Below are 22,952 nucleotides of genomic sequence, written 5' to 3' on the forward strand. Positions count from 1 at the left end.
TCAGTGTCAAAGGTGATACTGTAGAAACTCTACACTTTTCCTACAGGTGTGAGGTGGTGACTAATGAGCCCCCTGCCTGTCAGGATTTCTCATGCCCAGACCCTCCCAGGCCCCAGGAGGCTTTGCCAGGTGGTTTCACAGGCTTAGCTCTGAATTTAGATTTCAAAGCAGTATTAAAATAATGTATCAGTATTTTTCTATTTAATTCTCATTGAAATATTTTCATCTGATTGACTTAAAATAAGTTAAGAAAACTAATTCCAATGGTTTCATATAATCTTTAAAATGCGGATCCTGCATAATTAAAACGATCTCTGTGGTCCATATTGGAAGGGCTGCACTTCAACGTCCCAATATCAGTCACTTGCTTTAGAAAAAGGGGAGAGAAGTTTCTGGCACTTTAAAGAAAAGCCAAGTCTTAGTTTTGAGAGCACAGTTAGGGGCCACAGGGTGGAGGCGAAGAGCAGATACTCTGGAGCTAGAACCTTGGTTTGCTGCCGGGTCAGCCACTTTCTACTTCTGCCCTCAGACATGTGACCATGTGCCTCAGCCTCCCCATCTGTGAAATGGGGTGATGTTGAGAATGCCTGTTCATGGAGTGCTTGTGACTAAACAATTTAATACATTTGAAGTGCTGTGAATGGTATTGATATGCTTTAAACACATATGAATGCTACCCCTCTTGTTCTTATTAAATCCTTAATCCTTATAATACAAGGGCAAAGGCAGAATGTAAGGAGGAAATTATAGAAACAGAGTTTGGGACATTAGTCAATGCAAAATTTCTTGGCCACATAAAAATTCACAGTTTATGTACATACATTCACACATACACAACATATGGACACACACACACAGAACCACATAGATACTGCCCTTTGAAAAGGACCCAGGAGGCACATCCAGCAGGCTGATGTGATGCTCACTAGATCTAAGGGGCCAAAAACAGGACTCTTGTTCACAGAGACATCACGGGCTGTCCCAGAAGAGCTACTGCATCCCTGTCAAGATCCATGCAATGCGTCACCTCACTTCCGTCTCACACAACAGTCAGCCCCACATGAAACTCCTGGTTCTGGGAAGAGTTCTTGGTTTTACAGAAATGGCAACTTAACCTGCACAACGTTGTTTCCTCTGACCTGCTCACCTACTTGTCACCCTGGCTGAGGCAGGGCTTTGGGACCTTGTCCCCAGGCAGTCTTACACTGACCTCCCTGAGAAGGACCTGAAATCAGAGGCCATTTCCTGAACCACCAGCACTTCCCAGTGAGGGCACCAGGGAGAGCTGCCAGGGTCCAAGCGGTGGTGGTCGGAGCTCAGAGAGGACCAAGGTGAATACCTCAGTGTCGACGACACTCCTTGCTCCATTCAGACACTAAGCTGCACGAGGAACTTTGAGCTTCAGAAATTCAGCGTGGCTAGGAAATTCAGGGGTCTACTCCTGGTTATTTGGGTAAAGAAGTGACCAGGTGACCATTACAGAGAAATGCAGGGACAATGACTTTGAGTGAGTATCTCCTGCTTATACTTCTACTCAGGCCCTCTGTCCCCAGTTCGAATGCAGGTCCTCCAAGCTCAGGACTGCATGGTCATGCAGGCCTGAACGCACTCTTGCCCCACTGTCTGCACAGCTGCTTGAGCTGCGAGGAGACGGCAGCCTGGGTTCTGAGGTTTGGGGATCTGGACCAAACCTGCTCATGGCTCGGTCTACAGTCCACCTGGAGTTGGAGGAGAGTGCACATAGACGGAGAAAGGGTTTTTGTCTCACTTCCCCATCTGCCTGTGTCACTGTGATTATAATCACTGTCCCATGTCTGGCAGTAATAGTCAGCCTCGTCCTCAGACTGGAGGTTGGAGATGGTTAGGTAGCGGCGAGGCCCAGAGCTGGAGCCCGAGAAGCGAACGGGGATCCCGTCCCCCTTGTTCTGCCTTCTAGTACTGCTGAGGTACATCACGTAACGAGGAGCCTTCCTGGGTCTCTGCTGATGCCATGCAATGCTGTAGCCACTGTGCTCTCTGCTCAAGGTGCAGATGAGCTTGACTGAGCCTCCCAGGGAGGCAGATGCAGGCAGAGTACAGACCTGCAAACACAAAATATAGAAATAATGCCCAGTGCACCCAGACTACACAGTGCCCCTCAGGACTGTGCTTGCAGGTACTTATTGGGGGGGCAGGACCCCTGAATTCTGTAGAATGCTCTGACCTGTGGAGAAAACGAGGGGCAGGAGGTAGAAGGGAAGGCAGTCCATGGTGAGGAGGGGTTTCCAGGAGCTTTACCCTGACGCTGCCAAGCTGGCACTGGCCTCCCGAAGCTCCTGTCTTATCCTCTCTTCTTGCAGCTCCAAGGGGAGGAGCATGAATGCAAATCTGTTCTCTGTTCCCTAATGTGTCTGTCTGTGCTCTTGTCTGAGCCCTAAAGTTAAGGGCCACATGCTGGTAGTTTCCTGATATCAGAAGTAGGGCCAGCTGTGTGATTTTGAGTAGAAAGCTGATTTAGCTCAATAGAAGTATCTTCAAAGGAAATCTTCAAATTTGTAACCACAGTGCCCCCTGGCGTCCCCACGATGAATGTGTAACCAGACATTTGTAGCCTGTAATAGATGCCACAGCTTGGTGAGTTTTACCTGCAGCTGTCACTGACATTTTAATAATCCATTGTCATCACTGGCCGAGCCTCTTTTGTCTAAGGAGGATGGAGCTGTCATTGTGAGGGTAATGATTTTCTCAATGTCCCTTAGACAGTGATGAAGAATCATTGTTCCAATCCAGAAGAAAGACCTCTGAGCCTAAGGAGTAGTCCCCTTCCTGCTCTGCCACTGTCCATGTCCTCCTCCTCCCCCCTTCCTGGCTTCCTGAGCCTTTCCTGTCCCAGCCCTGCCCCTGTATCCAGGTGCTCTGTCCTCCCTGAGTTAGTTCTAAAGAGAACTCAGGTCGTCATGGAGCTGGAATCTGTGTTTCCCAGTGACCCAGAACTGTCTGTGACAGAGGAGGGGACACTCCCTCTGCTCCCTCCCTGGCTGAAAACACAGGATCACGTGTCAGCAGGACACTGGGAATCTGGTTACTGGTGAGAGTCCTTGTGACAGATGAGGATTCTTTTCCTAACATGGTCAAGGCCACTGAGTTTGTACAACTGTCAGTACTGGAAAGGAAACCTTACCAGTTATGAAAAGTAACTGACAAGGAAGCATGTATCACCTTATATTCCAGACAAATGAGTTTGTTTTCAACCCGGTGCTGCTGAGGATGCGATGAAATGAATTCACTCACAAAAGGCTGGAGGTGCTTTTCGTAGACATGCTGTGTGAGGCGCTGTGGTGATCCACGTGCACAGACAGAAGGACACCAGGACTTGCTCCTCAGAGTTTGGTCTTAAAAGATATTTGCAATAAGACAAGGGTCACCTGTCTCAGTAATGCCCATTAGTGTTCCCCGTTGATGGGGTGATAGCAGCTCCCCTCCGCCCTTCCCACCTGATACTTCCACTCCTCACTTCCACCTCAGGGTCTCCCCACGGGGCCCTGCTGGCCGCTCCTGCAGGCCGGGTCTCACACCTGAGCTGTGGGTCTCATCCCAACATGGGAGGTCACTTGTTGGTGCCATCCTGGGAGAACTGACCTTCATAAACACGATCTGTGCTTGCGAATTAGGCAAATATATATCTTTGTGGAGAACAGCCATTTAACTTCAACAAAATGTTTCTTATGATCTTTCCTTTCTCTTGATCTCCGCACAAAACACAGCTTTATGTCTTATTTTGTTTCAAGATATGATCTCCACCTGAGATCATTCATTACCCTAATACAAAATGTGTTTGGTGGCTCAGAATCATTTTTTTATGAATTTTAATCGGGTGACATAAATAAATCAGGGTACATATTTTCAGAGAAAACATCTCTAGCTTATTTTGACATTTGATTATGCTGCATTCCTATCACCCAAAGTCCAATTGTCTTTTGTCATCTTCTAAATGGTTTTCTTTGTGCCCCTCCCCTCCTCCAATCCCATCCCTCTCCTCTCCCCCACCCTGTAACCCCCACACTCTTGGCCATGTCTCTGAGTCTCATTTTTATGTCCCACCTATGTATGGAATCATATAGTTCTTAGTTTTTTCTGATTTACTTATTTCACTCAGTATAATGTTATCAAGGTCCATCCATGATGTTGTAAATGATCTGATGTCATCATTTCTTATGGCTGAGTAGTATTCCATAGTATATATGTACCAAAGCTTTTTAATCCACTCATCCACTGACAGACACTTGGGCTATTTCCAGATCTTCGCTATTGTGAACAATGCTGCCATAAACATGGGGGTGCATTTCTTCTTTTCAAACGGTGCTATGGTGTTCTTGGGGTATGTTCCTAACAGTGGTATAGCTGGGACAAAAGGCAGTTCTATTTTTAATTTTTTGAGGAATCTCTATACTGTTTTCCACAGTGGCTGCACCAGTCTGCATTCCCACCAGCAGTGCAGGAGGGTTCCCTTTTCTCCACATCCTCATCAGCACTTATTATATGTTGTTTTGTAGATGAGTGCCATTCTGACTGGTGTGAGGTGATATCTCATTGTGGTTTTAATTTGCATTTCTCTAATGATTAGTGATGTAGAGCATTTTTTCATATGCCTATTGACCATCTGTGTGTCCTCTTTGGAGAAGTGTCTATTCACTGTTTTGCCCATTTTTGGATTGGATTGTTTGTCTTCCTGGTATTAAGTTTTACAAGTTCTTTATAAATTTTGGTTATTAACCCCTTATCAGATGCATTGTTAAATATATTCTCCCATTGGGTAGTTTGTCTTTTTATTCTGTTCTTATTGTCTTTAGCTGTGCAGAAGCTTTTTAGTTTGATAAAGTCCCATTTGTTTATCCTGTCTTTTATTTCACTTGCCTGTGGAGACAAATCAGCAAATATATTGCTGCGAGAGATGTCAGAGAGCTTACTGCCTATGTTTTCTTCTAAGATTAGCGGTTCTCAACCTGTGGGTCACGACCCCGGCGGGGTTGTCTAAAGCCATCGGAAAATACATAATGCATATCAGGTATTTACATTCTGAATCATAACTGTAGCAAAATTACAGTTATGAAGTAGCCACCAAAGTTATGTTTTGGTTTGTGGTCACCGCAACATGAGGAACTGTATTGCGGGGTCACGGCATTAGAAAGGTTGAGAACCACTGTTCTAAGATGCTTATGGTTTTATGGCTTACATTTAAGTCTTTTAATCCATTTTGAGTTTATTTTTCTGAATGGTGTAAGTTGGTGGTCTAGTTTCATTTTTTTGCAGGTAGCTGTCCAATTTTCCCAACACAATTGGTGAAGAGGCTGTCTTTACTCCAATGTATGCTCTTACCTCCTTTGTCAAATATCAGTTGTCAATAAAAGTGTGGGTTTATTTCTGGGTTCTCAATTCTGTTCCATTGATTTATATTCCTGTTCTTATGCCAGTATCAGGCTGTTTTGAGTACAATGGCCTTATCATATAACTTGATATCCGAAAGTGTGATACCTCCCACTTTATTCTTCCTTTTCAAGATTGCTGAGGCTATTCGTGTTCTCTTTTGGTTCCATATAAATTTTTGGAATATGTGTTCTATATATTTGAAGTAAGTCATTGGTATTTTAATCGGTATTGCATTAAATTTATAAATGGCTTTGGGTAATATAGACATTTTAATAATGTTTATTCTTCCTAACCATGAGCATGGTATATGCTTTAACTTGTTTGTATCTTCCCTGATTTCTTTTATCAATGTTTTATAATTTTCTGAGTACAAGTCTTTAATCTTCCTGGTTAAATTAATTCCTAGTTACTTTATTTTTTTGTTGCAATGGTAAAGGGAATTGATTCCTTAATTTCTCTTTCTGACAGTTCATTGTTAGTGTATAAAAATGTCTCTGATTTCTGAGTATTAATTTTTATATCCTGCCACCTTGCTGAATTCATTGATCAGATCTAGTAGTTTTTTGACTGAGACTTTAGGGTTTCCTATATACAATATCATATCATCTGCAGATAATGATAATTTTATTTCTTCTTTTCCAATTTGGATGCCTTTTATTACTTTTTCTTGTCTAATTGCTGTGGCTAGGACTTCCAGCACTATGTTGAATAAGAGTGGTGAAAGGGGGCACCCCTGCCTTGTTCCTGAACTTAAGGGGATTGCTTTTAACTTTTGCCCATTGAGTACGATGTTGGCTGTGGGTTTGTCATAGATGGCCTTTATCATGTTGAGGTATGTTCCCTATATTCCACTTGGCTGAGAGTTTTGATCATGAATGGGTGCTGGATTTTATCAAATGCTTTTTCTGCATCTATTGAAATTATCATGTGGTTTTTCTCCTTCCTTTTGTTTATGTGAAGAATCACATTGATTAATTTGCAAGTATTGTACCAGCCTTGCCTCCCAAGAATAAATCTCACTTGATCATGGTGTATGATTTTTTTCATATATTCCTGTATCTGGTTTGCTAATATTTTGTTGAGAGTTTTAGCATCTAAATTAATCAGGGATATTGGCGTATAATTTTTTTCTTTGTGTTGTCTTTGCTTGGTTTTGGAATCAGAATTATGCTTGCCTCATTAAAGGAGCTTGGAAGTCTTCCTTCCTCTTGAATTTTTTGAAATAGCTTGAGAAGGATAGGAGTTAGTTCTTCTTTGAATATTTGGTAGAATTCACTTGTGAAGCCATTAGGCCCAGGACTTTTTTTTGGGGGGGGGGGTTTGATAACTGTTTCAATCTCATTTGTTGTAATTTGTCTGTTTAGGTTTTCTGATTCTTTCAGATGAATTTTTGGAAGATTATATGTTTCAAGGAATTTGTCCATTTCATCTAGGTTGTCTAGTTTTTTGGCATATAGTTCTTCATAGTATTTTCTTACAATATTTTGTATTTCTGTTGTGTCAGTTGTTATTTCTCCACTCTCATTTCTAATTTTATTTATTTGAGTCCTCTCTCTTTTTTTCTTGGTGAGTCTGGCTAAAAGTTCATCGATCTTGTTTACCATTTCAAAGAACCAGCTCCTGGTTTCATTGTTCTTCTGTATTGTTTCTTTAGCCTCTATGTCATTTATTTCTGCTCTGATCTTTATTATTTCCTTCCTTCTACTAGCTCTGGGCTTTACTTGCTGTTCTTTTTTTAGTTCTTTTAGATGTAGGGTCAAGTTGTTTATTTGAGCTTTTTCTAGCTTCTTGAGGTATGCCTGTAATGCTATGAACTTCCCTCTCAGGACTGCTTTTGCTGTGTCCCATAAATTTTGAGTTGATATATGGTCATTATCGTTTGTTTCTAGGAATTTTTTAATTTTTTCTTTGATCTCATTGTTTACCCATTTGTTATTTAATAATGTTCTATTTAGTTTTCAAGTGTTTAAGTATTTTTGAGTTTTTCTGTTGTGATTGATTTCTAGTTTCATCCCATTGTGATCAGAGAAAGTGCTCGATATGATTTCAATCTTCTTAAATTTGTTGAGACCGCTTTTGTGCCCTAACATGTGGTCTATTCTGGAGAATGTACCATGAGCACTTGGAAAGAATGTATATTCTGCTGTTTTAGGGTGAAAGGTTCTGAAGATATCTATTAAATCGAGTTGATCTAGTATGTCCTTTAAGTCATCTATTTCTTTGTTAATTTTCTTTCTTGAGGATGTATCTAGTGATGTTAGTGGGGTATTGAAATCCACTACTATTATAGTATTGCTGTTGATCTCACCCTTTAAATCCATCGAAGTCTGTTTTATATATTTAGGTGCTTCTATATTTATAACGGTTATATCTTCCTGTTGGATTGCTCCCTTTATCATTATGTGGTGACTTTTTTTATCTCTAACTATCTCTTTGTTTTAAAGTCCATTTTGTCTAAGTATTGCTACCCCAGCTCTTTTTTCATTTCCATTTGCGTGAAATATTTTTTTTTCATCCTTTTATCTTCAGTCTATGTGCATCTTTTTTCTCTTTTTTAACAGTGTATTTATTAATACCAGGGTTACACACCCAAAAAAATGTAATTGTTAGCCATTTTTGTTTTTTGTGTATAATTTTCCAGTTCATGTCCTTTGCTTATGTTTCCACAGAGGTCTCATGGTCTGTCATATTGTTTCGTTTGATGTACCAGATGCTGTTGATACCTCACGCTAGAATCCCATGAACCACTTGATTTCACCTGAAGCTATAGTGTCCAGCATCTTGACTGTCTCCTTCCTCAAGTAGCTTGTCTATCTGCTCTGCTGAGGCTTCCTTGGGCACAGTGGAAATTTGCTGTGCCTCAGTCAAGTGCAACCTAAAATGTAAGATAGTTAACATCGCTGAGGCTAACCTTCAGACAATCGGGATGTAAATCAATGAACAACCATTACAGACTCCCTGTCTTCCAATGAGACAATTTTGAGGTATGCTCCAAAGGGTTTCTCAGAGTTTCCAGTAGGACTGAGTGCCAGTTGCCCACAGGGTAACTTGCTCATTAACACACTTAATAGTGTTTCTCCCTTATTTGTCTCATTTTTCCCATTTCCTTCTTGTGCTTCTTTTTTTTATTTATTTATTAAATTTAATGCAGTGACATTGATAAATCAGGGTACATATGATGAAAGAAAACATCTCTAGATTACTTTGACATTTGATTGTGCTGTGTACCCTTCCCCCAAAGTTAAATTGTCTTCTGTCACCTTCTATCTGGTTTTCTTGTGCCCCTCCCCTCCCCCAACCCCTGTCTCCTTCTTCGCCCCATCCCCCCTCCCCCCACCCCCCATCCCTGTTGCCATCACATTCTTTCTTGTTCATGTCTCTGAGTCTCATTTTTATGTCCCTTCAATGTATGGATTCATATAATTCTTAGTTTTTTTCTGATTTACTTATTTCACTCCATATAATGCTATCAAGGTCCATCCATGTTATTGTAAATGATCCGATGTCATAATTTCTTATGGCTGAGTAGTATTCCATAGTATATATTTACCAAAGCTTTTTAATCCACTCGTCCTCTGATAAACACTTGGGCTGTTTCCAGATCTTTGCTATTGTGAACAATGCTGCCACAAACACGAGGGTACATTTCTCCTTTTGGAGCCATTCTATGGTGTCCTTGGGGTATATTCCTAAAAGTGGGATAGCTGGGTCAAAAGGCAGTTCAATTTTCAGATTTTTGAGGAATCTCCATACTGTTTTCCACAGTGGCTGCACCAGTCTGCATTCTCACCAGCAGTGCAGGAGGGTTCCCTTTTCTCCACACTTATTCTGTGTTGTTTTGTTGATGAGCGCCTTTCTGACTGGTGTGAGGTGATATCTCATTGTGGTTTTAATTTGCATTTCTCTAATGATTAGTGATGTTGAGCATTTTTTCATATGCCTATTGGCCATCTGTATGTCCTCTTTGGAGAAGTGTCTATTCATCTCTTTTGCCCATTTTTGGATTGGGTTGTTTGTCTTCCTGGTGTTGAGATTTACAGGTTCTTTATAAACTTTGGTTATTAACCCCTTATCAGACATATTGTCAAATATGTTTTCCCATTGTTTAGTTTGTCTTTTTATTCTGTTCTTGTTGTCTTTAGCTGTGCAAAAGCTTTTTAGTTTGATATAGTCCCATTTGTTTATCCTGTCTTTTATTTCACTTCCCTGTGGAGATAAATCAGCAAATATATTGCTGCGAGAGATGTCAGAGAGCTTACTGCCTATGTTTTCTTCTAAGAAGCTTATGGTTTCATGGCCTACATTTAAGTCTTTTATCCACTTTGAGTTTATTTTTGTGAGTGCTGTAAGCTGGTGATCTAGTTTTATTTTTTTGCAGGTAGCTGTTCAATTTTCCCAACACCATTTGTTAAAGAGGCTGTCTTTACTCCATTGTATTTCCTTACCTCCTTTGTCAAATATCAGTTGTCCATAGAACTGTGGGCTTATTGCTGGGTTGTCTGTTCTGTTCCATTAATCTATATGCCTGTTCTTATGCCAGTACCACGCTGTTTTGAGTACAATGGCCTTGTAGTATAACTTGATATCAGGAAGTGTGATACTTCCCACTTTATTCTTCTTTTTTAAGATTGCTGAGGCTATTCGTGTTCTCTTTTAGTACCATATAAATTTTTGGAATATGTGTTCTATATCTTTGAAGTATGTCATTGGTATTTTAATTGGTATTGCATTGAATTTATAGATTGCTTTGGGTAAAATAGACATTTTAATGATGTTTATTCTTCCTAACCATGAGCACGGTATATGCTTCCACTTGTTTGTATCTTTCTTGATTTCTTTTATCAATGCTTTGTAATTTTCTGAGTATAAGTCTTTAGTCTCCTTGTTTAATTTTACTCCTAGGTACTTTATTTTTTTGGTTGTAATTGTGAAAGGGATTGTTTCCTTAATTTCTCTTTCTGACTGTTCATTGGTGATGTATAAAAATGCCTCTGATTTCTGAGTATTGATTTTATATCCTGCCACTTTGCTGAATTCATTTATCAGGTCCAGTAGCTTTTTGACTGAGACTTTAGGGTTTTCTATATACAATATCATCATCTGCAACTAATGATAATTTTACTTCTTCTTTTCCAACTTGAATACCTTTCATTTCTTCTTCTTGTCTGATTGCTGTGGCTAGGACTTCCAGGACTATGTTAAATGAGAGTGGTGAAAGGGGGCACCTGTGCCTTGTTTCTGATCTTAAGGGGATTGCTTTTAATTTTTGCCCATTGAGTATGATGTTGGCTGTGGGTTTCTCATAGATGGCTTTTATCATGTTGAGGTATGTTCCCTGTATTCCCACTTTGCTGAGAGTTTTGATCATGAATGGGTGCTAGATTTTATCAAATGCTTTTTCTACATCTATTGAAATTATCATATGGTTTTTCTCCCCCTTTTTATTTATGTGATGAATCACATTGATTGATTTACGAATATTGTACCAGCCTTGCCTCCCCAGAATAAATCCCACTTGATCATGGTGTATGATTTTTTCCATATATTGTTGGATCTGATTTGCTAATATTTTGTTGAGGATTTTAGCATCTATATTCATCAGAGATATTGGCTTATAATTTTCTTTCTTTGTGTTGTCTTTGCCTGGTTTTGGAATCAGAATTATGCTCGCCTCATAAAAGGAGCATGGAAGTCTTCCTTCCTCTTGAATTTTTTGAAATAGTTTGAGAAGGATAGGAGTTAGTTCTTCTTTGAATATTTGGTAGAATTTTGTTGTGAAGCCATCGGGCCTCGGACTTTTCTTTGTTGGAAGTTTTTTGAAAACTCTTTCGATCTCCTTTGGTGTAATCGGTCTGTTTAGGTTTTCTGATTCTTCCAGATTGATTTTTGAAAGACTGTATGTTTCAAATAATTTGTCCGTTTCATCTAGGTTGTCTAGTTTTTTGGCATACAGTTCTTCATAGTATTTTCTTACAGTATTTTGTATTTCTGTTGTGTCAGTTGTTATTTCTCCACTCTCATTTCTAATTTTATTTATTTGGGTCCTTTCTGTCTTTTTCTTGATGAGTCTAATTAAACGTTCATCAATCTTGTTTACCTTTTCAAAGAACCAGCTCCTAGTTTCATTGATCCTCTGTATTGTTTCTTTAGCCTCTATGTCATTTATTTCTGCTCTGATCTTTATTATTTCCTTCCTTCCACTACATTTGGGCTTTACTTGCTGTTCTTTTTCTAATTCTTTTAGATGCAGGGTTAAGTTGTTTATTTGAGCTTTTTATAGCTTCTGAAAGTGTGCCTGTAGTGCTATGAACTTCCCTCTCAGGACTGCTTTTGCTGTGTCCTATAAATTTTGAGTTGTTGTATGCTCATTGTCATTTGTTTCTAGGAATTTTTTTATTTCTTCTTTGATCTCATTCTTAATCCATTCATTATTTAACAACGTGCTATTTAGTTTCCATGTGTTTGAGAATTTTTGAGCTTTTTTGTTGTGGTTCATTTCTAGTTTCATGCCATTGTGATCGGAGAAAGTGCTTGATATGATTTCAGTCTTCTTAAATTTGTTGAGAGCACTTTTGTGCCCTAACATGTGGTCTATCCTAGAGAATGTACCATGAGCACTTGAAAAGAATGTATATTCTGCTTCTTTAGGGTGAAAGGTTCTGAAGATATCTATTAAATCGAGTTGATCTAGTGTGTCCCATAAGTCTGCTGTTTCTTTGTTAATTTTCTTTCTTGAGGATGTATCTAGTGATGTTAGTGGGGTATCGAAATCCCCTACTATTCTAGTATTGCTGTTGATCTCGCCCTTTAAATCCATCAAAGTCTGCTTTATACATTTGGGTGCTCTTATATTAGGTGCATAGATATTTATAATAGTTATATCTTCCTGTTGGATTACTCCCTTTATCATTATGTAGTGGCCTTCTTTATCTCTTACTATATCCTTTGTTTTAAAGTCCAATTTGTCTGATATAAGTATTGCTACCCCAGCTTTTTTTTTCATTTCCATTTGCATGAAATGTTTTTTTCCATCCTTTTACCTTCAACCTATGTGTATCTTTTGTTCTAAGGTGTGTCTCTTGTAGACAGCATATGTATGGGTCCTGTTTTCTTATCCACGCAGCTACCCTATGTCTTTTGATTGGATCATTTAATTCTTTTATGTTTAAGGTTATTATTGATATGTAGTTGTTTATTGCCATTTTCTTCTTTAAAGGTGTATTCCTTTTTTGCTATATTCTTTTTCCACTTTGATCTGTTTACAACAAGCCCCTTAACATTTCCTGCAGCATTGGTTTGGTTGTAATGAATTCCTTGAGTTGTTTTTTGTCTGGGAAGCTTTTTATTTCTCCTTCGATTTTAAACGATATCCTTGCTGGATAAAGTAGTCTTGGTTGTAGGTTCTTGTTCTGCATTACTTTGAATATTTCTTGCCATTCCCTTCTGGCCTCAAGTGTTTCTGTTGAGAAGTCAGATGTCATCCTTATGGGGGCTCCTTTGTAGGTGATAACTTTTTTTTCTCTTGCAGCTTTTAATATTTTCTCTTTATCGCTTAGTTTTGGTATTTTAATTATGATGTGTCTTGGTGTAGATTTCTTTAGGTTCCTCTTTAATGGAGTCCTCTGTGCTTCTTGGACTTGTGAGAGTTTCTCTTGCATTAATTGAGGGAAGTTTTCAGCTGTGATATGATTGAACAAAGTCTCTATCCCTTGTTCTTTTTCTTCTTCTTCAGGAACCCCTATGATGCGGATGTTATTTCTCTTCATGTTGTCACAGAGCTCTCTAAGGATTTCCTCTGACTTTTTGAGTCTCTTTTCTCTTTTCTTCTCTGCTTTCATGCCTTCATTCCAGTTGTCCTCTAACTCGCTGATTTGATCCTCAGCTCTATCTATCTTGTTTTTAATTCCTTCCATTGTGGTCTTTATTTCTGATATTATATTTGTCATCTCTGACTGATTCCTTTTTATACTTGCTATTTCTTTTTTTTTTCATATTTCTTTTTTTTTAATATTAATATTTTTTTATTAAATTTAATGCAGTGACATTGATAAATCAGGGTACATATGTTGAGAGAAAATATCTCTAGATTATTTTGACATTTGATTGTGCTGTATACCCCTCCCGCAAAGTTAAATTGTCTTCTGTCACCTTTTATCTGGTTTTATTTGTGCCCCTCCCCTCCCCTAACCCCTCTCTCCTTCTTCACCCCCTCCCCCTCCCCCAACCCCCCTGCCCCTGTTGCCATCACATTCTTGTTCATGTCTCTGAGTCTCATTTTTATGTCCCTTCTATGTATGGATTCATCTCAGTTTTTTTTCTGATTTACTTATTTCACTCCGTATAATGTTATCAAGGTCCATCCATGTTATTGTAAATGATCCGATGTTATCATTTCTTATGGCTGAGTAGTATTCCATAGTATATATGTACCAAAGCTTTTTAATCCACTCGTCCTCTGACGGACACTTGGGCTGTTTCCAGATCTTCGCTATTGTGAACAATGCTGCCACAAACATGCGGGTGCATTTCTCCTTTTCGAGCCGTTCTATGGTGTCTTTGGGGTATATTCCTAAAAGTGGGATAGCGGGGTCAAAAGGCAGTTCGATTTTCAGTTTTTTGAGGAATCTCCATACTGTTTTCCACAGTGGCTGCACCAGTCTGCATTCCCACCAGCAGTGCAGGAGGGTCCCCTTTTCTCCACATCCTCACCAGCACTTATTCTGTGTTGTTTTGTTGATAAGCGCCATTCTGACTGGTGTAAGGTGATATCTCATTGTGGTTTTAATTTGCATTTCTCTAATGATTAGTGATGTTGAGCATTTTTTCATATGCCTATTGGCCATCTGTATGTCCTCTTTGGAGAAGTGTCTATTCATCTCTTTTGCCCATTTTTGGATTGGGTTGTTTGTCTTCCTGGTGTTGAGTTTTACAAGTTCTTTATAAATTTTGGTTATTAACCCCTTATCAGACGTATTGTCAAATATGTTCTCCCATTGTGTAGTTTGTCTTTTTATTCTGTTCTTGTTGTCTTTAGCTGTGCAAAAGCTTTTTAGTTTGATATAGTCCCATTTGTTTATCCTGTCTTTTATTTCACTTCCCTGTGGAGATAAATCAGCAAATATATTGCTCCGAGAGATGTCGGAGAGCTTACTGCCTATGTTTTCTTCTAAGATGCTTATGGTTTCACGGCCTACATTCAAGTCTTTTATCCATTTTGAGTTTATTTTTGTGAGTGGTGTAAGCTGGTGATCTAGTTTCATTTTTTTGCAAGTAGCTGTCCAATTTTCCCAACACCATTTGTTAAAGAGGCTGTCTTTACTCCATTGTATTTCCTTACCTCCTTTGTCAAATATCAGTTGTCCATAGAACTGTGGGTTTATTTCTGGGTTCTCTGTTCTATTCCATTGATCTATATGCCTGTTCTTATGCCAGTACCACGCTGTTTTGAGTACAATGGCCTTTTAGTATAACTTGATATCAGGAAGTGTGATACCTCCCACTTTATTCTTCTTTTTTAAGATTGCTGAGGCTATTCGTTTCCTTTTTTGGTTCCATATAAATTTTTGGAATATGTGTTCTATATCTTTGAAGTATGTCATTGGTATTTTAATTGGTATTGCATTGAATTTATAAATTGCTTTGGGTAATATAGACATTTTAATGATGTTTATTCTTCCTAACCATGAGCACGGTATATGCTTCCACTTGTTAGTATCTTCCTTGATTTCTTTTATCAATGTTTTGTAATTTTCCGAGTACAAGTCTTTAGTGTCCTTGGTTAAGTTTACACCTAGGTACTTTATTTTTTTGGTTGTAATTGTGAAGGGGATTGTTTCCTTAATTTCTCTTTCTGACTGTTCATTGGTGGTGTATAAAAATGCTTCTGATTTCTGAGTATTGATTTTATATCCTGCCACTTTGCTGAATTTATTTATCAGGTACAGTAGTTTTTTGACTGAGACTTTAGGGTTTTCTATATACAATATCATATCATCTGCAAATAATGATAGTTTTACTTCTTCTTTTCCAACTTGAATGCCTTTTATTTCTTCTTCTTGTCTGATTGCTGTGGCTAGGACTTCCAGGACTATGTTAAATAAGAGTGGTGAAAGGGGGCACCCCTGCCTTGTTCCTGATCTTAAGGGTATTGCTTTTAATTTTTGCCCATTGAGTATGATGTTGGCTGTGGGTGTCTCATAGATGGCTTTTATCATGTTGAGGTATGTTCCCTGTATTCCCACTTTGCTGAGAGTTTTGATCATGAATGGGTGCTGGATTTTATCAAATGCTTTTTCTGCATCTATTGAAATTATCATATGGTTTTTCTCCTTCCATTTGTTTATGTGATGAATCACATTGATTGATTTACGAATATTGTACCAGCCTTGCCTCCCCAGAATAAATCCCACTTGATCATGGTGTATGATTTTTTCCATATATTGTTGGATCCGGTTTGCTAATATTTTGTTGAGGATTTTAGCATCTATATTCATCAGAGATATTGGCCTATAATTTTCTTTCTTTGTGTGGTCTTTGCCTGGTTTTGGAATCAGAATTATGCTCGCCTCATAAAAGAAGTTTGGAATTCTTCCTTCCTCTTGAATTTTTTGAAATAGTTTGAGAAGGATAGGAGTTAGTTCTTCTTTGAATATTTGGTAGAATTCCGTTGTGAAGCCATCGGGCCCCGGACTTTTCTTTGTTGGGAGTTTTTTGATAACTGTTTCGATCTCCTTTGGTGTAATTGGTCTGTTTAAGTTTTCAGATTCTTCCAGATTGATTTTTGGAATATTGTACATTTCAAGGAATTTGTCCATTTCATCTAGGTTGTCTAGTTTTTTGGCATACAGTTCTTCATAGTATTTTCTTACAATATTTTGTATTTCTGTTGTGTCAGTTGTTATTTCTCCTCTCTCATTTCTAATTTTATTTATTTGAGTCCTCTCTCTCTTTTTCATGGTGAGTCTACTTAAAGGTGCATCAATCTTGTTTACCTTTTCAAAGACCCAGCTCCTAGTTTCATTGATCCTCTGTATTGTTTCTTTAGCCTCTATGTCATTTATTTCTGCTCTGATCTTTATTATTTCCTTCCTTCTACTACATTTGGGCTTTACTTGCTGTTCTTTTTCTAATTCTTTTAGATGCAGGGTTAAGTTGTTTATTTGAGCTTTTTATAGCTTCTGAAAGTGTGCCTGTAGTGCTATGAACTTCCCTCTCAGCACTGCTTTCGCTGTGTCCCATAAATTTTGAGTTGTTGTATGCTCATTGTCATTTGTTTCTAGGAATTTTTTTATTTCTTCTTTGATCTCATTCTTAATCCATTCATTATTTACCACCCTGCTATTTAGTTTCCATGTGTTTGAGAATTTTTGAGCTTTTCTGCTGTGATTCATTTCTAGTTTCATGCCGTTGTGATCGGAGAAAGTGCTTGATATGATTTCACTCTTCTTAAATTTGTTGAGAGCACTTTTGTGCCCTAACATGTGGTCTATCCTAGAGAATGTACCATGAGCACTTGAAAAGAATGTATATTCTGCTGCTTTAGGGTGAAAGGTTCTGAAGATATCTATTAAATCGAGTTGATCTAGTGTTTCCAATAAGTCTGCTGTTTCTTTGTTAATTTTCTTTCTTGAGGATCTATCTAGTGATGTTAGTGGGGTATTGAAATCCCCTACTATTCTAGTATTGCTGTTGATCTCGCCCTTTAAATCCATCAAAATCTGTTTTATATATTTGGGTGCTCCTATATTAGGTGCATAGATATTTATAATAGTTATATCTTCCTGTTGGATTACTCCCTTTATCATTATGTAGTGGCCTTCTTTTTCTCGTACTATATCCTTTGTTTTAAAGTCCAATTTGTCTGATATAAGTATTGCTACTCCAGCTTTTTTTTCATTTCCGTTTGCATGAAACATTTTTTTCCATCCTTTTACCTTCAATCTGTGTGTGTCTTTTGTTCTAAGGTGTGTCTCTTGTAGACAACATATGTATGGGTCCTGTTTTCTTATCCATACAGCTACCCTATGTCTTTTGATTGGATCATTTAATCCATTTACATTTAAGGTTATTATTGATATGTAGTTGTTTATTGCCATTTTCTTCTTTAAAGCTGTATTGCTTTTTCTTTTCTTTTTTCTGTATTCTTTTCCCACTTTATCTGTTTACACCAGGCCCCTTAATATTTCCTGCAGCATTGGTTTCTAATGAATTCGTTGTAATGAATTCCTTGAGTTGTTTTTTGTCTGGGAAGCTTTTTATTTCTCCTTCAATTTTTAACGATAGCCTTGCTGGATAAAGTAGTCTTGGTTGTAGGTTCTTGTTCTGCATTACTTTGAATATTTCTTTCCATTCCCTTCTGGCCTCAAGTGTTTCTGTTGAGAAGTCAGATGTCATCCTTATGGGGGCTCCTTTGTAGGTGATAACTTTTTTTTCTCTTGCAGCTTTTAATATTTTCTCTTTATCGCTTAGCTTTGGTATTTTAATTATGATGTGTCTTGGTGTAGGTTTCTTTGGGTTTCTCTTTAATGGAGTCCTCTGTGCTTCTTGAATTTGTGAGAGTTTCTCTTGCATTAATTTAGGGAAGTTTTCAGCTATGATATGATTGAACAAAGTTTCTCTCCCTTGTTCTTTTTCTTCTTCTTCAGGAACCCCTATGATGCGGATGTTATTTCTCTTCATGTTGTCACAGAGCTCTCTAAGAGTTTCCTCTGACTTTTTGAGTCTTTTTTCTCTTTTCTTCTCTGCTTTCATGCCTTCATTCCAGTTGTCTTCTAACTCGCTGATTTGATCCTCTGCTATATCTATCCTGTTTTTAATTCCTTCCATTGTGGTCTTTATTTCTGATATTGTATTTGTCGTCTCCAACTGATTCTTTTTTATACTTGCTATTTCTTTATTTAGGTTTTCAAATTCCCCCTCCATTGTTGTTCTAAGATCCCTAAGCATCCTTACAATCATTATTTTGAACTCCGCATCTGGAAGTTTGATTATTTCCATATCACTCAGTTCATCTCTCGAAAGTGTCTCTTGTGGTTTCATTTGGATTGCACTCCTTTGTTTTCTCATCTTCTTCTTCTTTTTTTTTAATTTGTAGAGTTGATTGAGTCTAGGCTTGGTGTTGTCTGCCTCCAGTTTTCAGTTGTGTTATTTTTAGGTCTTCGTGGGTTGGTATCAGCTATTATTTGTAATCCACTTTCGGATTTGGGCAGCTTTGAAGTCTTGATTTGTTTGTTTTCTTAACAGGTGATAGTCTTGTTAACTGATCTCAGCAGGGGGCTTCCTTGAAACTGTATCCAGGAATGCTGTGGGTGTAACCTGAGACGCTGAAGGTCTCTTCCTCCAACTAATCTCACTGGGGGCAGGGTTTTTTCTCTCAGCTTCAGTAGGGGGAGGTGTATCTCAGATCTCCATGGAGACCTGAGTTACTGCCCCTCCTCCCCACTTCTTGTTTTCAGCTGTGTCTTGTTGTGCTGATTGGAGCTGGATATATGTCAGGAGATCTCTGATCCGGAAGCACTTCAGCTCCGTTTTGTGAAATGTTCAGTCCCTCCCCCAGCTATGGCCGCCTCCAGCACGAATGAGTCAGCTTGTTTAGTTTGTTTCTTGCATACCTTAGCCCCTCACAGTCTGTCCCTCTCCCTGTCTTTTCCACTTGGGAGATAAGCTGGTCTTTTCAACCCACCTTGCTCCCTGGTCGCCAGGTAAGTGGCTGTGAGCAGTAGTTTCTGCTCTTTTTCCTCTGTGAAATCCTCTCTGGGTTCTCAGCCTCACTCCCCTCCTTCCCTTCCTGTAAGCAGAGGAGATTCAGGCACTCCTTACCAGGATTATTGTGGCTTCCTCTTTGCTCCTTGGTTTTTGAGAGCTGTTCTTGCAGTTCAGTGTTGGTTTTTCATGCTGATTTTTTCTAAATTGATTTGTGTTTCAGTTTGGTGTTGAGAGCTGGGTGTCTGTGCATCCGCCTACTCCGCTGCCATCTTCCGGCTTAACACACACCGCTGTCCTATACTTGCTATTTCTTTATTTAGGTGTTCATAATGACCATCCATTGTTGTTCTAAGATCCCTAAGCATCCTTACAATCATTATTTTGAACTCCGCATCTGGAAGTTTGATTATTTTCATATCACTCAGTTCATCTCCTGAAGGTGTCTCTTGTGATTCCATTTGGATTGCACTTCCTTGTCTTCTCATTGTCTGTTTTTGGGTTTTTTATTTGTAGAGTTGGTTGAGTCTAGGCTTGATGTTGTCTTGCCGCCAGTTTTCAGTTATTTCTAGGTCTTCTTGGGTTGGTATCAGATGTTATCTGTAATCCACTTTCAAATTTGGGCAGCTTTGAAGTCTTGATTTGTTTGTTTTCTTAACAGGTGATAGTCTTATTACTGATCTCAGCAGGGGGTTTTCTTGAAACTGTATCCAGGAATGCGGTGGGTGTAACTGAGACTTTGAAGGCCTCTTTAGCCAATTAATCTCTCTGGGGGCAGAGTATTTTCTCAGCTTCAGTAGGGGGAGGTGTATCTCAGATCTCCATGGAGACCTGAGTTACTGCCCCTCCTTCCCACTTCTTGTTTTCAGCTGTGTCTTGTTGCGCTGATTGGAGCTGGATAAATGTCTGGAGATCTCTGACCTGGAAGCAATTCAGCTCTGTTTTGTGAAAGGTTCAGTCCCTCCCCCGTAATGGCCACCTCCAGCATGGATGAGTCAGCTTTTTTAGGTCATCTCCTTCATTCCTTAGCCCCTCACAGTCTGTCCCTCTCTCTTTCCTTTCCACTTGGGAGATAAACTGGTCTTTTCAACACACCTTGCTCTCTGGTCACCAGGAAAGTGGCTGTGAACAGTAATTTCTGCCCTTTTCCCTTGTGTGAGATCCCCTCTGGGCTCTCAGCCTCATCCCCCCCCCACCTCCATTCCTGTAAGCAGGGGAGATTCAGGTGCTCTCTACCAGGTTTGTTATGGCTTCTTCTTTGCTCCTTGGTTTTTGAGAGCTGTTCTTGGAGTTCAGAGTTGGTTTTTCATGCTGATTTTTCCTAAATTGATTTGTATTCCAGTTTGGTGGTTAGAGCTGGGCATCTGTGCGTCTGCCAACTCTGCTGCCGTCTTTTCTGCTCCTTCTTCTATGTGCATCTTTTGTTTTAAGGTGTGTCCCTGGTAGACAGCATATGTGTGGGTCCTGTTTTCTTATCTACGCAGCTACCCTATGTCTCTTGATCAGATCATTTAATCCATTTACATTTAAGCTTAATTATTGATATGTAATTGTTTATTGCCATTTTATTCTTTAAAACTGTATTCCTCTTTTGCTATAGTTTTTTTTCTCCTTTGATCTGTTTACAACAGGCCCCTTAGCATTTCTTGCAGCCTTGGTTTGGTTTTAGTGAATTCCTTGAGGTTTTTTTTCTCTAGAAAGCTTTTTATTTCTCGTTCAATTTTCAATGATAGCCTTGCTGGATAAAGTAGTCTTGGTTGTAGGTTCTTGTTCTGCATTACTTTGAATATTTCTTGCCATTCCCTTCTGGCCTCAAGTGTTTCTGTTGAGAAGTCAGAAGTCATCCTTATGGGGGCTCCTTTGTAGGTGATAGTCTTTTTTTCTCTAGCAGCTTTTAACATTTTCTCTTTATCACTTAGCTTTGATATTTTAATTATGATGTGTCTTTGTGTAGATTTCTTTGGGTTTTTCTTTAATGGAGTTCTTTGTGCTTCTTGAACATGTGAAATATTTTTCTGCCTTAATTGAGGGAAGTTTTTAGCTATGGTATGCTTGAAGAAAGTCTCTATCCCTTGTTCTTTCTCTTCTTCCTCAGGAACCCCTATGATGCGTTTGTTATTTCTCTTTATGTTGTCACAGAGCTCTCTTAGAGTTTCCTCAGACTTTTTGAGTCTCTTTTCTTTTATCTCCTCTGCTTTCGTGCCTTTATTTATCTTGTCCTCTAACTTGCTGGTTCGATTCTCAGCTTCATTCATCCTGTTTTTAATTCCTTCTATTGTGTTCTTCATTTCTGATATTGTATTTGTCATTTCTGACTAATTCTTTTTTATTATTTCAATGTCCTTTTTTATATTTGCTATCTCTTTATTCAGGTGTTTGTAATGACCATCTATGGTTGTTTTAATATCTTTGAGCATCCTAACAATCATTTTTTTAAACTCTGCATCTGCTATTTTGATTATACCTGATTCATTCGGTCCTTTTCTGAGGATTTCTCTTGATTCATTTGTGTTACATTTCTCTTCCTTCTCATTTTCTCTGTGTAAAGGAAGGTTTTGGCCACTGAAGTCCACTGTGTGTGGCCTCTGTTCCCTACGTATGGTCTGTCTGTAGGCCCACCATCCCCTCTACTGTTGCTGCCTAGGGCGTTTGGGTATCTCAGAAGTATTTTTAAAATCGTAGTTGTATTTAATGTCTGGTCGTTGAGAATGGAAGTAGTGTGGACACATGATGTAAAAATTTCCTCATTCTGCCCTCAATATTCTTGGTTTCTCTGGAAAGTGGTGCAGCCATTCCTCTCTAGAGAGTTCTGAGTCGTGAGACCCTATTGCCCCCTGATGGCTGAGACTATGTACTGCAAGGACAATGATATCTTTCTCCCAACTTTACCCACAAGGACATCTCATTCATCTGACATTCTCTGTCCATATGGAGTCCAGAAACAACACATAGCTGTTGAAAATAAAATATGGGTCATCCTGTAGGATGTGCTGTAGTTTAGAAATACCCACCAAATTTTTAAGATTTATTTAAAAATAATATCATATAGATGAATATATTTATTTTATATTGAACTGATATTTTTCACTAATCAATTGAAAAAAACTATATTATAAAAACTAATTCTACCAGTTTCTTTTTATATTTTAAATGTAGCGGCAGGAAAATTTGAAATTACACATGTGGTTCTCATTTTATTTCTGTAAACAGGCCTGCACAGCAAACTCACAATATCTGCCACTTACTTGCTTTCCTAAATACATAGAGAATTATCTGGCATCTTATGGAGAAACCAAGTCTCAGTTTTGAGAGCACAGTGAGAGGCCACAGGATGGAGGTGAAGACCAGGGACTCTGGAGTCAGGCACTGTCGTTTGCTTCTGGTTAGCCACTCTCTAGTTCTGACCTCAGGCGGGGTGCTCATCCCTCTGTGCCTCAGCTTCCCCATCTGTGAAATGGGTGATGATGAGAATGCTTGTCTGGTAGAGTAGTTGTGATTAAGCAGGGTAAGAAATATAAAGCTCTGTGAACGGTGCTGGTATTTATGAATGTTATATCTTCCTCCTTCTATTAATATTCTTAATATCATCTTTATGCATTTTAAAAAAGTTTTTTCATTGATTGGAGAGAGAGAGAGAGCAAGAGAGAGAAGTATCAACAAGCCATTCCACTTAGAGTTGTGCACTCATTGATCGTGTCTCAGATGTGCAATGACTGCCAAATCAAACTCACTATGTCAGAGCTTTGAGTAGATGTTTTATCCACTGATCACCAAGCCATGGTCTCATCCCTCTTCTTATAATAATGCATAGAATTCCAAAAAGTGGAAGGAAGATAGATGCAGAA

The 22,952-nt window shown here is 38.7% G+C and overlaps 2 gene segments (V, D, J or C); both read right to left on the reverse strand.

The window, feature by feature from the left end:
• The window catches only part of LOC136325527 (immunoglobulin lambda variable 4-3-like), a 735,727-nt gene that overhangs the window by 666,923 nt on the left and 45,852 nt on the right, over positions 1-22,952 (reverse strand).
• The window catches only part of LOC136325528 (Ig lambda-1 chain V regions MOPC 104E/RPC20/J558/S104-like), an 896,106-nt gene that overhangs the window by 654,364 nt on the left and 218,790 nt on the right, over positions 1-22,952 (reverse strand).

The sequence above is a fragment of the Saccopteryx bilineata genome, chromosome 2 (assembly GCF_036850765.1).
Source record: "Saccopteryx bilineata isolate mSacBil1 chromosome 2, mSacBil1_pri_phased_curated, whole genome shotgun sequence".
NCBI classification, from domain to species: domain Eukaryota; kingdom Metazoa; phylum Chordata; class Mammalia; order Chiroptera; family Emballonuridae; genus Saccopteryx; species Saccopteryx bilineata.